Source organism: Crotalus tigris, unplaced genomic scaffold (assembly GCF_016545835.1).
Source record: "Crotalus tigris isolate CLP2741 ecotype Arizona unplaced genomic scaffold, ASM1654583v1 scf7180000024384.25900115:4084858, whole genome shotgun sequence".
Lineage (NCBI taxonomy): Eukaryota > Metazoa > Chordata > Lepidosauria > Squamata > Viperidae > Crotalus > Crotalus tigris.
The window spans coordinates 2,221,878-2,238,699 of NW_024100554.1; the positions used below are offsets into that span (position 1 = coordinate 2,221,878).

The window sequence follows — 16,822 nt, forward strand, 5'->3', positions numbered from 1 at the left end:
TGGTAAATTATATTCCTGTTGAACAAGGTCTCTTTCAGATAATAGGTGGAAAAGTATTGAATCTAGCATTATCAAACATATAGGACAGATCTTTCAGAAGAATAGTAAGTGTAGTATCTATATAAGTCCTATTTTCTAAGGCTTGTTTATAAGAATGTTAGCAAGGACACAAAGAAAGATGTGTGGACTTCAATTCCCAGAATTCCCAGCCAGTATGGGGATTACAGGCATTCCTGTAATCTTTGCAGTACCTATTCCTGGCCTGGCCTATCTCAAACGGCTGACAATAAATGAATAATGGAGCATAAATGATAGACTTTCTAGGGCCCATAGAGATATCCAGTTATCTTAAAACTCTATTCTACCTGAACAGAAACTGATAATACAGTTACTAAAGGTTTACTACAAGATAAAGGCATTTTGTATGCTATATATTATTTACTGAGGCATAAAAAACATTCAAGTATAAATACTATTTTAAAAGCATCTGTTTAAATCAACCCAAACTTTTAGAACTGATACTGATTAAAAGCCAAACTTAAATGGTAGAAATCTAAAAATCTAGTTTCAGCAATTAAACTTGTTTCATAATATACTTTAACATGGGAAAAGGCATCCTATTGAACAACTGAATATGAAAGAATAATATTGTCTAAGTTCACCAATTTCCCTTTGCATTTGCAATTAGCGAAATCTTCTGTGGAGGAGCATTTTTAAGGAAAATGCATTTTAAAATATTTCACTAAATAAACAAACATGGTCAGTGCAATGGAATGCATGAAGATAAGGTGGTTTGAAAGAAAATGTAGTTCTTCTACTTTTACTTCTCTACCCTGTTCTCATTTCTCCAAAGACCCTGCAAACGCATTTTCAACATTGCATATTATGTCTGCGGAGCATGTAATGAATGGAGAATATCTGAATTAAACCTGGAATTGTAATTCTCCTTCCCAAACTATACTTAGATTCACATTCTTTTTCCAGACTTAAGAGCAAATTTAATTCAACAAAATGTTGTATTCCTTTTCTCCTTTGTAACATAAATTTATTTTCCTTCTTCAATACAAGAATTTGCTTTTGTCTGGATTCTTTGTATCTTGTTCCTTTATATTTACAGTACAATTAAAATTTGTAACATAGACACTATTGTATAACTTTCAGTCCATCATGTAATCTTGTCTGACAATAGTTTAAATATATATTTTCAATAGTTCCTGCATATATCTTTTTTGTATATTTATTTATTAAATAGCTTTATATAGCCACCCATTCACACAGTGGCTCTGGGTAGCGTAATTATTGTAGATCAATAATTAATTAAAAGATGAAACAGGAGACAGTAGGCTTTTTTTCATATTGCAAAGGATTATTATAACTGTTTTTGATATGAGATACCATAATAAGGATGTATAAAACATTTCATCCAGACCATTCTATGCACATAATAATCACTTTCAGATGGTTCATGTCCGAGCAAAATATACATGGTTTATACGGGGGCAAACTCAAGACAAATGTGTTTGATGTAGTATAGACCAAAACATGCTTGTTCTTGGCAGAGATGTTCCAGGGTAGAGACAATGGGTAAAAAGACCAGGCCATTGATAGTGGCAAACAGGAGATAAGGAAAAGGGTTTGGAAGATCAGAGGGAATGGCAGGCAAGCCAGTTTAGTCTAGTAGTTAAGTACCAGGCTAGAAAGCAAGAGACCAAGAGTTCTAGTCCTGTCTTAGCCATGAAAGTCAGCTGGGTGACCTTGGGCCAATCACTTTTTCTCAACCTAACTCACCTCACGGTGTTGTTGTTGTGAGAAAAATAGGAGAAGGAAGATGTAGCAAGGGGTGTGAACTGGGGGTTAGAATAGAAGGCCTCCAAAGTCCCTTCCAGCTCTATTCTGATTCAAGAAGATGTTTTGGATATGTTCACCACCTTGGGTTATTTATAAAATTAATAAAGGCAGGATACAGACAGACTGACACACAGTATGACAGACAGACAATGAATGTGCAATGCTTGAATTCAGTGACAGTAGCTAAAAGACAATAAGGGGCTGGGAATATCAGTGGAGAAGCTGATGCAGAGATCACACAAGAGAGGAGGAGAGAGAAAGAGGACATAAAATCTGGAGGGATCCTAGGAGGTAAGTAAGGAAAGGATGGTAAATTCATTCTCATTCACCCCATAGGGAACCTCCAGATTTTGTCTCAGCTGAAACTGGGAATAACTAAGATATTCCAGTTTTCAGCTCAGGTGGACCACAATCTATAGAAAACAGTTCAACCAAATTTCTTAACTACAATGGGCTTCTTTGGTAATCAAAACAAAATGCATTTTTCATTTTGTGCATAACATTAATTACACAAGTTATTCCGTATTCTTCTTTGAAAATGGAACAAGTCGCAGTTAACTTCACAGAGAAAACATAGTTGTTAATTTTTTTCTCTCCTTCATCCCTTAAGCTATATAAATCTCTGCTTTAAAGTAGCATTAATGGAATAAAATGTATGCTTCTGAAATAGGATTTTTATTGTATGTATCACAATTATTTTCCACATTCAACTTCTTTCATTTCATTCCACAGTACCTCCAGTTGTCAATTTATGAGACTCTGGACTTCAAAACTAAATCGTGATGTTCTCTTTCAAAATGGCTCAAGATCATATCATGGAAACTGGATGGGTTTATTTTTCCATTTCCATTTGGAACTTGCACAGGAGTTCATGATCTATTCCACAGTAAGCTTCTGTTCAGTCAACCTGAGCCCCGACTTTGCTGTTATAACTGAAATCTTCCACCTCCTTGTATCAATAATAGAGTCAACAATATCTCATTGATCTTACAGGCAGTCCTCGACTTACCATCATGATGGAGATTTGCCATGAGAGCCAGTTTGGTCAAGATACGAGGCTAGAAAACAGGAGACTGTGAATTCTATTCCTGTCTTAGCTATGCAATGCTAGGCAAAACTAGTTTCCTAGTAAGGAGATTGCAAATGTCTACAGCAGGGGTCTTCAAACTTGGCCCTTTTATGACTTGTGGACTTCTGGCTGAGGAATTCTGGGAGTTGAAGTCCACAAGTCATAAAAGGGCCAAGTTTGAAGACCCCTGGTCTATAAGCAAAAATGAATGAACCCCCACCTCCAACCCACATGCTTTGCCCCTGTCATTGTCCAATTGAGAATGAAGCACAAGTGACCATCTCAAAATACCCAGTATTGAACCATCTAATCTCATTGCAAGTTTATCATCAAGGCTTCCTAAGGTTCACTTTTCAGCTAGAAACAAATGTTTGCCTTAGCTATGAAAGCCAGCTGGGTGACATTGGGCGAGTCACTCTCTTTCAGCCCATCCCACCTCACAGGGTTGTTGTTGTGGGGAAATGGGAGGAGGAAGGTGTGTTGAATATGTTCACTGCCTTATTGGTAAAAATAATATACAAACAAACAAATAAATTGTGATGGCTATAAATCAGGTCATCGACGTGACCAACCTGATTTTACAATCTTTTTGTGATGATTGTTAAGCAAATACTTGTGGCCTTAAAGCGAACACCACAATCATTAAGTGAACCAACTATGGTCCAGTTTTGCTGAAAACCAGAAGCAAATGCCGCTTTTTGGCCCCACAGTTGTAAAATGTAATCATGCGCCTATGGGAAGTTGCAAACGGCCACAAATATGGGAAGGTTGCTGAGCACCCAACCTGTGGTCATGTGAATATGGGGAAGGGCAACCATCAGAAATTCGGGACTTGGTTGTAAGTACCCCAGGAAAGTCCATCATAACTTTAAAAGTTCGCTAAGCGTCTGGTTATAAATAGAGAAGTACCTGGTCATTGACTGTATTGTATCCAACTACTTTTATTGCTTCAAAACTATGAAAGCAATGCAATTTCTTGTTTACTTTTGTGTCCTGGGTAGTAACTGAGTTGAACTAAAGCAACAATTCAGATGTGTATTGCATATGCATTTTAACTATACAAATCAGATGCATCTAATTGGCTCAATTTAAATAATTCAAATCAACACTGATATTACAGTCAGTTCATCTCAATTATCCAAAAGGAAACAATGATTCACACAGATCTTCTCAATTGCACTGGTGATTTTACAGGAGGCATACTCTGAATTTTTTTCCTAATTGACTTTTCACCCCGGTTTGAATGAGCCTTGTATTTTAATCCCAAATAGGCAAAGATCTTACAAAAACGGCTATCTTGATCTGTCCATTACAGCTTGTTCTTCCAACTATTATGCATCCTACTCTGTTTGGATTTACAGTGTTATAATAATTGAAGTTATTGTTTTAATTCATGATGGAATTCAGAACTCCTTACTTCGATGGATACCGAGAAAACCTTATAAGGTCTTTAGAGGTGCTGAAGTAGATGTTATTTTGAGTTTCTCCAGTTTCATATTTATATGACTTCTATTGTGTTCTGTTTGACAAGTATTTCACAATATTATGCACAAAAATGTGTAATACATTTTTCTATCCTTTTAATTTGATTTGTCTTTAACATTAAAATTTCTATACTACTACTATGATGGCTCAGCAGTTAAAAGACACTGAGTTTGGCAGCTGGAAAGCTGACAATCCAGGTTCGAGTCCTGAGCACCATGCAAGGGAGTGAGCTCCCACTCCTGGCCCAGCTCCTGCCCATCTAGCAGTTTGAAAGCATGCAAATGCAAGTACATTAATAGGTACCACTTTAGTGGGAAGGTAATAGCATTCTGTGCACCTTTGGCATATGGCCATGCTGGCCACATGAACCATGGAAAATGTCTTTGGCCAACGATGACTCCCTCAGCCAAGCGTCCCGGAGTCAGACATGACTGAACAGGGAAAACTTTACTTTTACCACAGGGGATGAGCTATAGCATCTCTGTTCTTCTAAGTGTAGACAAAGAATTCATGGAAAGGATGCAGTCCTATGGAGATTCTTAATCATCCAGGTCATGGTTGTCCCAAAGGTGCTTTTTTCCAAAAGGAAACTGGATTTTCTTGGGTTTTTTCCTTTGAAAACAGTTAAGAAGCATCTTTAATTCTGACTGGTAAGGAATTCCCTACCAGTCATTTAGAACTGAAGAAGTTTCTTGGCAGTGAAGTAAAATTGAAAGACAGACAAGATTTACAAGAATAAGGTATTGATCTAGCATGGTAGTCATATCTGCAAATTCAAACAAGATATGAAAAAGATGTTAAAACAATGGGTTTTTATAAAGAACAGACAGAATTTGATCAGATACTGCTAAAAACAGATGAAAAGTTGATTAAGAAACTCTATAGATTTCTGTTAAACTTAAAGATGGAGGAAGAATAAATAAAAGAAACAATGATAACATGGGCAAAGAACTTTGAATATAATATAGAATTAGAAGATTGGCAAAAGTTATGGGAAAGAAATATTAAATTAACTAAAGCAGTGGCATATAAAGAAAACTTATATAAAATGTTTTACAGATGGCATATGACACCAGTGAGATAGCAAAAATGTTTAAAAATACTTCAAAGAACTGCTGAAAATGCAAACAAAGACCAAATACTTATTATCATATCTGGTGGACATGCCTAAAGCAAAAAGATTTTGGGTTAAAATAATTTATGTTTGGAGAAAATGACTAAAAAACAAATAGACTTTAAACCAGAATTATTTTTGTTAGGAATAATAGGAGCTAATTATGAGAAAGATTGCAGATATTTAATACTACACATACTAACGGCAGCAAGAATTGTATTTGCCCAACATTGGAAAAATGAAAATTTACCAGCTGAAGAAGTACTAATTAAAAAAATTCTAGAGTGTGCAGAAATGGATAGATTGACTTTAAAGATAAAAGAGAAAGAAGACTCAGTGTATTTTAGAACATGGGATAATTTCTATCAATGGCTAGAAAAACGAGTCAGAGAGAAAGGAATGTGATATGTAATATTGAATATATATTAGCAAGAAGAAGGCTATTGAGCAATTAACAAACATATTGTTTATGATAATTAACTATTATCTATTATTGTTTGTTAAACACATGAACCCAGACATTATGCTGTTTGCTAAATATTGAGAATGTTATTTGGAAAAACCCCAACCCCAACCCCAACCCCAACCCTAATCCTAACCCTAACCCAAATCCCAATCCCAACCCTGACCCCACCTTATTCCTAACCCTATAAAAACTAATAAAATCTATACAAAAAATAATAATAAAGAGGTTTTCTTGGCTGAAGAACTGAAGTTAGAATTGAAGAGGCTTTTTGGATGAGAAGCAAAACATATTCAAAGGAAAAAAACTAAGAAAGTCCAGTTGCCTTTTGGAAAAAAAAACACCTTTGGGAAAGGACACAGGTTCATTGGAAAGCCTGGCTGACATAACCCAGTCCTATATTTTAATCACACCACAGTGCCCCCCCAAAAAAAACATTGAAATCATATACAGCATTCCTTATTTCAGCATGTAAGAAATACACTTTATAACAGTTCACATTTTAAGTATTTTCTTTTCATACAAACTGGACACAGAAGGACATATACATCAGGAAAAAGCCAGGCACAAATATGATCTTCTACAACATCTTTATTCCTACAGCTTTTAGCAAATAAAGTGTTACACGTGCTCCTGTTATTTTCTTTCCCAAGTGCAAAGAAAATTTCATTTCTATCTCTTAAAGTTCTCATCACTTTTCCATTCTGTTTTCTTATGCCTGTGTTTTCATTTTCTTTCTTATCTGTCCACTTGTCAAAATCATGTTCTCTATCTGATCAGTTTCTTCAAACTCTCCACTTGGTAGCTGGCAGATGGTTTTCAGCATGCAAAACAGGTTCAACAGTTTCAAAGCTGTGTTGTGAGAGCGGGAAGGGTCTGATGCAGAACAGAAGTAGCATATTCAGAAACTATGAATGATATATTCAGTATAATATACAGTATTATAAAGCAGGATGTGTAAGGTTGTTTTTCTCTAATCACAGACAAAGCATGTTACAGTATAAACTTCTATACTTCCAGCTAGTTGCTAGGCAATATAAAAGTAGAGCTGTTATTAGTTCTACACTCAGAATAACCTGCTAGTGGTATATTCAGAGACTTAATAAAATAGCTCTGGAGGGTACCAGGAAATGGGGGATGGAACAGATCCCAGATTATACCTACAAGCTAAACTGAAGTCAAAAAAGCATTTTAGAAGAACTCAATGACAAATCACTTCTATACTGCTGCACAGATGTGTCCATAAAGTTACAAGGAGTTGAGTTCAACGTAAGGTAGACTTTACCTTTTTAGTATATTTGAAAAGTCCTGCATCTCAATTAAAAAAAGATATTAATGACATTTTGTCCCTGCTATCAATGCCTCTCTCTTAAAAGTAACTACTTTAAAAATTCTGGAAATATATGACAATAATAAATTCGGCAATAAAACCTTGTCAGCTACTTTGCTTTTCAGTTTTAGTACACACTGTTCCCAATCTTTTTATTTTTCTGCCTCCTTTCAATTAAGTTGTAACTCATGATTCCTGTAAACTTGATAAGTAACTTTATCTGATTTTGTCAAGGGTAATTTTCTAACAATTTCATATTGTTTCATTTACATTACAAATTTAGAACTATTATTGTGTCCTTTCCATTCCTTCCCCAATGTAGTTAGAAACAAACAAACGTTTTTATAGTTTCTAGAGTAATAATAGGAACTTTCTAGGTAACAAAGATTTTGTTCTTAAAGCCAAGATAAAACTAAGGAATTCACCGCCATCCAATGTGGTGATGCCCACCAATTCAGATAGGCAAGAAAATGGTAAGTGAGCACCTGTCCATCCTAGATGAGTTAAAATCACCAGGACCAGATGGATTACATCCTAGGACTTCTTGTCTCCAGAAGTTGTGAATGCTCCAACACTGGAAGTTTTTAAGAAGAGATTGGACAACCATTTGTCTGAAAATGATAAAGAGTTTCCTGCCTGAACAGGGGTTTGGATTAGAAGACGTCCAAAGTCCCTTCCAACTCTGTTATTTTCTATTCTATTCTATTCTATTCTATTCTATTCTATTCTATTCTATTCTACTCTACTCTACTCTACTCTACTCTACTCTACTCTACTCTACTCTACTCTAGAACTAGACAAATTCATGGAGAAGGACATTTATCAATGGTTACTAGACAATGACCAGACATAACCTTCTGAATCACATATATATCTGAAATGCCATCTTTTGGAGAATTATAATCGAAAACTATCCTCCTCCTTTCCTTGTTTTTAAATTCCTGAATACAGGGTTGGTCACTGTGTGATACAAGAATTTAAGCAACACTCTGCTAAATCAGACCCCTTGCCGATGTAGTCCAACAACTGTTTTCATAATATCCAATCACTCTGCAAGGAAGCCTACTAGGGTTTTCAGGCAGTCAAACTGCCATCAGGGTTAAAAACTGCTCTTTAAATTGGTCCAACACTTTTTTGCAGCAAGCCAACCTGGTAACCATCACGTCTTTGGGAATGAATTCCAAAATTTAATTACGATTGCAGTTACAAAGTTTTGCTCAAACCAGCCGAGTTTGCCTTATTGTTTTGAATTTAAGTCAGTATTTCTTTGCTGTTTGCCAGTCTATATAATTTTCTGTTTTGCTGAGAATGCTTTACTTTGGATTCCAGACTGAGTAGGGAATCAGACATGATGGTCTAAAATGGACCCTTCCAATTAAAAAAGGAGAAATGTAGCTTAGATAAGTCCATAATTTGCCAATTTCACTACCCACTGATGTGCTCGGGAATTCTGGGAGTTGGGAGCCCACCCCTCTGAAAGCTGCCAAGTTTGAAAAACACTGTTACAGAGTCTTCTACACATGTTCAATGCCTGTACAGAAGCACAGAGGAATCTCAAAAGAGGTGATTAAGAATTTTGTTCAACAGCCTCCTCTTTGCGTTTTCCACTCTTTACAAAATTAAAAATAGACTTTTTGCATTTTGAAGTAATGGAACACCTCCTCCTTCAGTTTCCAAAGCTGCAGAGCAGAACTTTCGGTAACCTAATGCTGTAGAAGACTGCTGAGGGAGAACAGAGTAAAGCAATTCTGCTGCTTCTTTCCATTCTAGGAAGTAAGGAGACCATGTTTCACTAACTGTGTCAAAGTGAAGAATCCTTGCAAAAATCTTCACAATCCTAATGAGTAGTAAACTGGACGAACATGCATTTCTGACTGATTTTCCATCTAGCCATTTGTGTGTCTTGCTCCTTTGGTTAGCAGATGTGGCCAGAATTGATACAGGTAATCCTTGATTTATGACCACAATCGGGATTGGAACTTCTGTTGCTAAACCAGGTAATTGTTTAAGTGAGTTGTTCCTAATTTTACAATCTTTTTTTTGCCATACTCATTAAATAAATCACTGCAGTTAAGTGAAGCATGTGGTCATTAAGTGAATTCAGCTTTCCCAATGACTTTGCTCCTCCAAAGACAGTTGGGAAGGTTGCAAATGGCAATCACATGATCCTGGGATATTCTGATGCAATCATCAGAAATCCAAGCCAGCTGCCAAGGAACTGAATTTGGATCATGTGATCAGAGACTCTGTGATGATCTTAACTGCAAGGGCTGGTCATGAGTCACTTCTTCAGCACCATCGTAACTCTGAATGGTCGTTAAATGAATGATTGTAAGTCAAGGGCTACCTGTAAGGATCACTGAACAGAACTAAAGTGTACTGTTGTTCCAAGCTATAGCATTAGTATTATGATCAATAACTGATTTATCTGGCAAAAGGAGCAAAATATACTTTCTTCAACAGCTTTCTGTCTTAGGTGATGAGGGAGCCAAATTGGTCTCCCTCTTCCCATTAACAAAACTCTTAATATCCTTGGATGAACAATGTATTACTACTTGACTTGTGACAAACCCGGAAATGTTCAGATTTACAATTCATCACTTTAACCTCGTGAACAACTCATAACCTTACTTTCAAGACATATGTATCAATTTCCAGAATTCCTCAGCCTGCATGGAGAATTATGGGAATTGAAGTCCACACGTCTTAAACCTACCAAGTTTGAAAAATACTGCTCTAGGCTTTATTGATGCATCTTTTTTTAAATAAATTGCAACCCTAAGGGAAGAGATTATTTTGCAATGAATGAAAGGATCTCTTAGAGACAACGGTCAGTTTGAAAAATCTGAAATAAAATAGAATAAATGCATTTGTGTGATCAGTTACTATAGATTGAAATCAAGCCAGTTTGACAAATCAGAATCAGCTGCTTTGGAAGAAATTCCAAAGTTGCTTGAATACGACTTAAGTCAGTTGCATAAAGAAAAAGTGATTCCAAATGCTTCTCTCTCAAAACAAAACATCTGACTTAGAGTCGACAGAGCAAATATCAGCGAGAATTGATTAGCAAGGCCAACATTATTTTTAATAACTTCCCAAAGTTGGAGTAGTTGCTTGAAACAGTATCTTAACTTCACCAATTGCTCTAATTAAGCTATTTTAACTCTACTAGTGTTAACATAGTGTGTAAAAGGATAGTGCAATTCAATAGCATAAATGAGACTTGTGTCAGCAGCACGGATTAATTTTTTTCCCAATAGCATGGAACTGCTTGAATTTTTTATCTGACAAGACTTCCTGGTAAAATTCTTTTTTTGAACAAGAAAGATTCCTTGATATCATCTGAAATGTCTTAAACATTGTGTGTTGTTTTTTTTTAAAAAAAAAACTAGAACCAAAATCCTGCTAAAATTAGCTTATGAAATTCTTTTCATGCCACGACCTTTGCAGCTAAAAAAAGAAAAAAGAAATCCTAATAACACAAATGTTAATCTGTTATCTATGTCCAATTAAATTATATAACATAATGATAGTTAATTTTGTTTTCTTTCACATTCCAACTTTAAAAAAAAAAATAAGCAGGCAACTCTTAAAGATAGCAACTTGATTCTTCAACACCTGCTAGAGCTATTATGCTTAAAAGTTTACTAATGTTTCTTTAGCCAAGAACAAATGCTATTTTAAATATTCCCAAAAGTTTTCACTGAGTTATTTCTAAACCTGAAACTTGAGTGAAGATTACCCATTTGCTGTTTGGGAAGTTTTCTTGTACATTTTAATCAGATTTATTGTTCATATTGGATTTCAATAAGCCACTGACGAAGTCCAGTAACATAACACAACAAAAAAAATAGGAAAAATGGAATAGCACCTGATATAGCCACATTGGCTGCATCATAGGATTTTAACATCTTTTGGCACTTACTTAAAGCACTGTTTTCCAATGTCTTCAGATATGATAGCAGCAAATATGATAGACATATCCCATTTAAAATGTACAAATAACTTACTGAAGATTTTACTAAAATAACTTGTTTCTTGTTGCACATTTGGGCTGTAAAGTTTTAATCCTAGAATATGCTCAAAATGTCGGAAGTTGATTAATATTGATTATTTTAAGATGTTTACATTATTTTTGGCTCCATATTTGTCCACTAATCATAAAAATGTTATGGAAATATAATTAGAAACTAGAGTTCAAGCACTATGGGATATAGTATTTCCCAAAGGAAGTTTCTCAAGAAAGATATTTCATTAAAATAGAAGTCATAATACTGGAAAATGACCTTTAAAATTTCTTTTCTCTGTGTGTTATATATGTATGTTACTTCTTTTCTTCATACTTAGATTAAACATACTTTCTTTATTTGACGTTAAATACTTTTGCTTTGTTCTGTTTTCTTGAGATACTCTCTGTTGTTTACTGCCAGTACAATACTATGATGATATGTGGAATATTGACTTTTATTCCAATATAAGAGAGAGCCAGTTTTGGTCTAGTAGTTAAGTCACCAGCCTAGAAGGCAGAAGATTGTGAGTTTAAGTCCTATTTCAGCCATGAAAGCCAACTGGGTGACTTTGGATCAGTCAGGCTCTCAATCAAAGCCATCATAAAGGGTTATTGCGGGAAAAATAGGAGGAAGAAGGTGTGTCAGATATGTTTACTTCCTTATTTGTAAAAATAATAAAGGTGGGATAGAAATAAATATTTATTAGAGACTAGAGGTTACTGCTGTTATAGTATTAAGATATATGTTTTCTTTTTCTCTTGCAAATGTTTGCTAACTTCTCAAAGCTGACCACAAAATTGCTGCTAGTACTGCATTGCAGAATGGAAAAAATGTTGTGGTCCTTTCATTCATTCTCCCCAAGATACCTACAGCAGCAACATCAGAAGCTGGATCAACAGTAATTCTGTCAAAGCCATATAAGAAGATGGCGTCTATGGCAACCCTGCCACAAAATACATGCTGAAATAACCACAATTTATTTCTAGTATACTTATTTATTCAGGAAACATACATACCACCTCTTAGCAAACACATATAAACATTAAAGCAAGTAAAAAAACAGACATTATCCAGAAAACAAATAAAAGTGTAATCAACTGTTCCAAACACTTTCTGTTCAGGAAAATGTGATTCTTTAAATTTGCCATGAATGAAGAGAGGACAATGTCATGTTCTCTCTTTTTTTATTTAATATCTTTATTTTTGTCTTAAAACAGTTTTTATCATAAAAAAAAGAAATGTAAAACATTAAACAAGCAAACTAAAAATACAGGGAGTCCTCAACTTACAACCGTTTGCTTAGCGACCATCTGAAGTTACGACTGTCTGGAAAAAAGGAATTTACAACCCAGGTCCAAAGTTCCAATGCTTTTTAAATCCCTGCAGCCATGTGTCTATAATTTAGGCACATTTACGGCCGCAGTCATATGATTGCATTTTACTATGGTTTCACTGAAAACCAGCATTTATTTCAGCTTTCAGCAAAAAATGTACCCATAGCAAAAAATGAGTTCATACTTATGATTGCCGTATTCATTTAACAATCGCTGCAAAAAAATCTCATAAAACTGAGTTGGTCACGTTTTACAACTGTTCTGACTTACGACCTTAATGGGCAGGCTCCAGTACAGTCATAACTCAAGGTCTATCTGCACAAACTAAGAAGGAAAAGAGGAAAAATCTCTTATACTTTATGCTCATCAATAGTAATTGTTTATCAATGAATTTGCTATTATAATATGAACAGTTACATGATATTATTGTAATTTATCACAGAATCTTTGCCACTGTAATACAGAGACATCACCATTTGATAAATTCTCATCTATCTAGAGCAGTGAACCAAACATAGCTCAGTTTGCTTCAAGAGTGGAAAGAATGGCAGTCATTCTTTACAATTACTCGGTTCCAGATGATGGAGTAAGGCTGTCAGATACACAAGAGTGCTGCTTTCACTAGGATGTATGAGCTGTATCCCGTGAGCTGTCACCCAAGTTGCAGAGAGGACAAAGAAGACCAAAAAGAACTGTTTTGTTCAGAAAAGGATGAGACTATTGGTCCTGATAGAGCTATGGATAATTATCTGTTGAAGTGGTTCTCCCTTCCAACATGGGTTCAGATTTAAACTACCCTACCAGTGGTGGGATTCAAATATGTGAACAACCGGTTCTCTGTGTGGATGCTGCTTCCGGAAGTCCATTCTGGGCCCGGACAACAAAAAATTAGCTACCGGTTCTGCCGAAGTGGTGCAAACTGGCTGAATCCCACCATTGTACCCTACCTGGAAGATCTCTGCTTGCATTTCCTAGGGTCCTGGCATTCATAATTGGAACTTGGAATAGGGCAGACAGTAAATGACCTAGATATCCAAGACTATTAAAGTAAGGTGACCAACCGTCCTCCTTTAGGGAGGACAGTCCTCCTTTTATAAGTTCTGTCCTCCCTCGAAAAGTGTCCTCCTACATGTCCTCCTTTTCAAAATTTGAAGACTAATCTGCAGGGCTTTTTTTTTTTCCTCATAGAACGTTCAGAACGGTGTTCTGGCACCTCTTTTTGATGATTTTTTTTTTTTAACTTTTGCATGAGCTGTGTTACTCCCCCTATTGGCTTTTGAAAGCCAATAGGAATTGCTGCTGAGCGTGCCAAAACACCAGGCTGGCAAACTTTGCACATGCAAGTTTTCTGTATTATTGCTGCAATGAATAAAATGTTTCTTTTATTTATGATATTTTTTCTTCAATTTATTTGTGTCCTCCTTTTCATTGTAAAAAAGTTGGTCACCTTAATTAAAGTGACCAAGCTGTTAGAGAACTGTAATATTTACAATGTAAATACTAGGTGGTTTCCATTTTTTCTTACCATAATCCTGCACAAGTTGGGTGGAGTTGTTCCTTCTCTTTTCAGCAGCTTCCTAATCTTTTTTGTTTTGTTCTTATGGCCACTATGTGTCAACCCATCTCTTTAGTTTTTTGACTCAAGAAAACAAAAACAAAAACTCTTTTTCCTATCCCAGGTATGTTAAAGAAAATTTGCTTTGATGCAAAAATCCTGCACAAAGTGATTCTTGCACTCCAATGAGTATGTGAGTATTACTTGTAGAGACTCACATTCGTTTTCTATGTATTCTGCTAAAAACCTGGTAGCTCTGAGAAGCATCACCTGGCACAATGGTTATACAATAATGTCAAGGTGTATAATAGTGCCATCCCCTGTCAACATGAGTTTTCTTCTTGCTCCTCACACGTGTAGTTGACCTGAGATTCCACTGCCAGCATGATCTCTAAATGGTACAAAGGTGTTGTTGTATTTTCTGGAATACAACTGATAGATCTGTCATTTTGTCATGAGTAAATAATTTATGCATTGGATATGCTGGTTTTCCTAGTATATATTCTCCTTCTCAGGTGTGATGTGAATGTATAACTTGCTTTCATATGCAGCAAGAAAGCGATCCTATTGAAATGCTGGAACAAGTAAAAATAGCAAAGAAACTCAGTTTTCCAGTAACATTTTTTCCACCTGAGGTTCCTAAAGATTCAGAATTTATGACCAAATGTGCATTCAGCAATATGTATTATAGTATTATTACCCATAGGGTTGATTTCTAGATCAAATTCTGGCTTTACAAGTGGTCTACAGCAGGGGTCCCAATCCCCAGTCCATGGACCGGCACTGGTCCATGGCATGCCAACAACCGGGCCGCGCAAACAAGCAAAGCCCCATCCGTGGAATGCAGGCAGCATGTGAAACCACACGCCCTCCGGTCCATGGAAAACCTCTCTCCATGGAACCAGTCCCTGGTGCCCAAAAGGTAGGGGGCCACTGATCTACAGAGGTTCCACTTTCATTTAATGGCTTGGGGGTTTGGGAGAAGATTCAATTTGGAAAAAATATGAATCTTTTTTTAAACGCCCACTTTTCTTCATCAAATGTAACTATCTTGATATTGCCTAGAGCAATTTAGCCACACAAATGAAGAAGAAAAATGTAATACTACTAACTTAGTAGAGCAAAGCTCTAACCATGTTGAGGTAGTGAGTACATGAAATATCTAGAAATGAAATTCAGGAAAATGGCTGCTGTGGGAGGAGATGCTCCATCAAAAATTGGCTGTCAAATGGCATCATGAAAAACCCACCTATTGCTCTTTGGCACAGTCTCTAAACTCCAAGGACACTATTTACACACACACCACTTACCTCTATTCTAGGCAGGTGGGCAGAATATAAACAAAGCAATTACAATAAAAACCTAGTATTTTTATTTTCTATGAATATCTGTTTGTTATTTGAGAAAACTCTCTTAAATTTGATTCTGGAGGTTGATGTTTTCCTCTGCAATACAACTTCTTTTAAAATAACTATCTAAATTTAAAATCACTTTTAAAAATGTATAGAGTGTTGTGTGAGCCAGAAATCGTGGTTTGCCAATCCTGGTTTATGATTCAGCATTTTGAGAGAAGTCAAACAAGCGATCGCTTGTTCCACCATGGCTCCCAAATGCCCCATTCTAAATCAAAGTGAAAAACAACAACAATTAATGGCTTTGCAAGATTGTGACCCAGTCACATTCTGTAGAAATAGAAATTGGGTGGGTCCTTTGCAACTCCAGATGTTTGCATCTGGGTGAAGAACAAAGCTTCTTGTTACAGCCTGTACTGGATGGGTCACTCAGTTCAGATGCCTTTTCCATCCTCACCTGTTGAGTACCCATCACTGCAGAAGCAAAAGAGACATGCTTGCATGTTCAGGAGACCAAATTTGCCAACCACTTAACACTGCTATGGCAGTAGCTTTGAAAATTTCAATCTAATCATCCAGGAATTGCTTCACCTCTTTCTTATCTTATCACCACTGGCTAACTGTTGCTTCTATTATCTGACATAGTAAAAATGGCAAGACTACAATTTTAGCTACCCATGAATCATTACAGAAATTGTCAATACATTTGGTGTTGTCAGAGTTGACTGCAATATTTATAAATCTGTAACCACATTTCTTATTGGTTAGTTTTTCTTTTTACCTCAGCCAATATATTAAGCAAGGGACAGATCCTAGTATTTTATTGATAAGCAATCATCAGGTATTAAATTTTTGAAGAGTTTAAAAGGTTCAGGAATGCAACACAAATTAGTGGGAAACTATAACTGAAACAAAGTATTAATTTTCCCTCATAGACATAAAATGTACAAATATCCCATATATTAAGACCCCAAAATCTTGATAAGGTAAAATATCTGGGGGTTACTTTATCTGTCTCTAATGTAAAATTGTATAAAAATAATTATGAAAGGTTGTGGGTCAGGATACAAAGAGACTTGAAAAATTGGGAGAAGTTGCAATTATCTCTTTTGGGAAGAATTGCGGCGATTAAAATGAATGTCCTGCCTAAGTTCCTTTTCTTATTTCAAATGATACCTATTTTAAAGAATGAGGTCAATTTAAATGAATGGCAGAAAGGTATCAATAAATTTATTTGGGCAGGGAAAAAACCAAGAGTAAAG

The 16,822-nt window shown here is 35.8% G+C and overlaps 1 protein-coding gene across 2 annotated transcripts in view; it reads right to left on the reverse strand.

Annotated features, from left to right (window-relative positions):
- NCALD (neurocalcin delta) overlaps positions 1-16,822 on the reverse strand; it is a 65,084-nt gene that overhangs the window by 45,202 nt on the left and 3,060 nt on the right. The gene's annotated exons all lie outside the window — the stretch shown is intronic.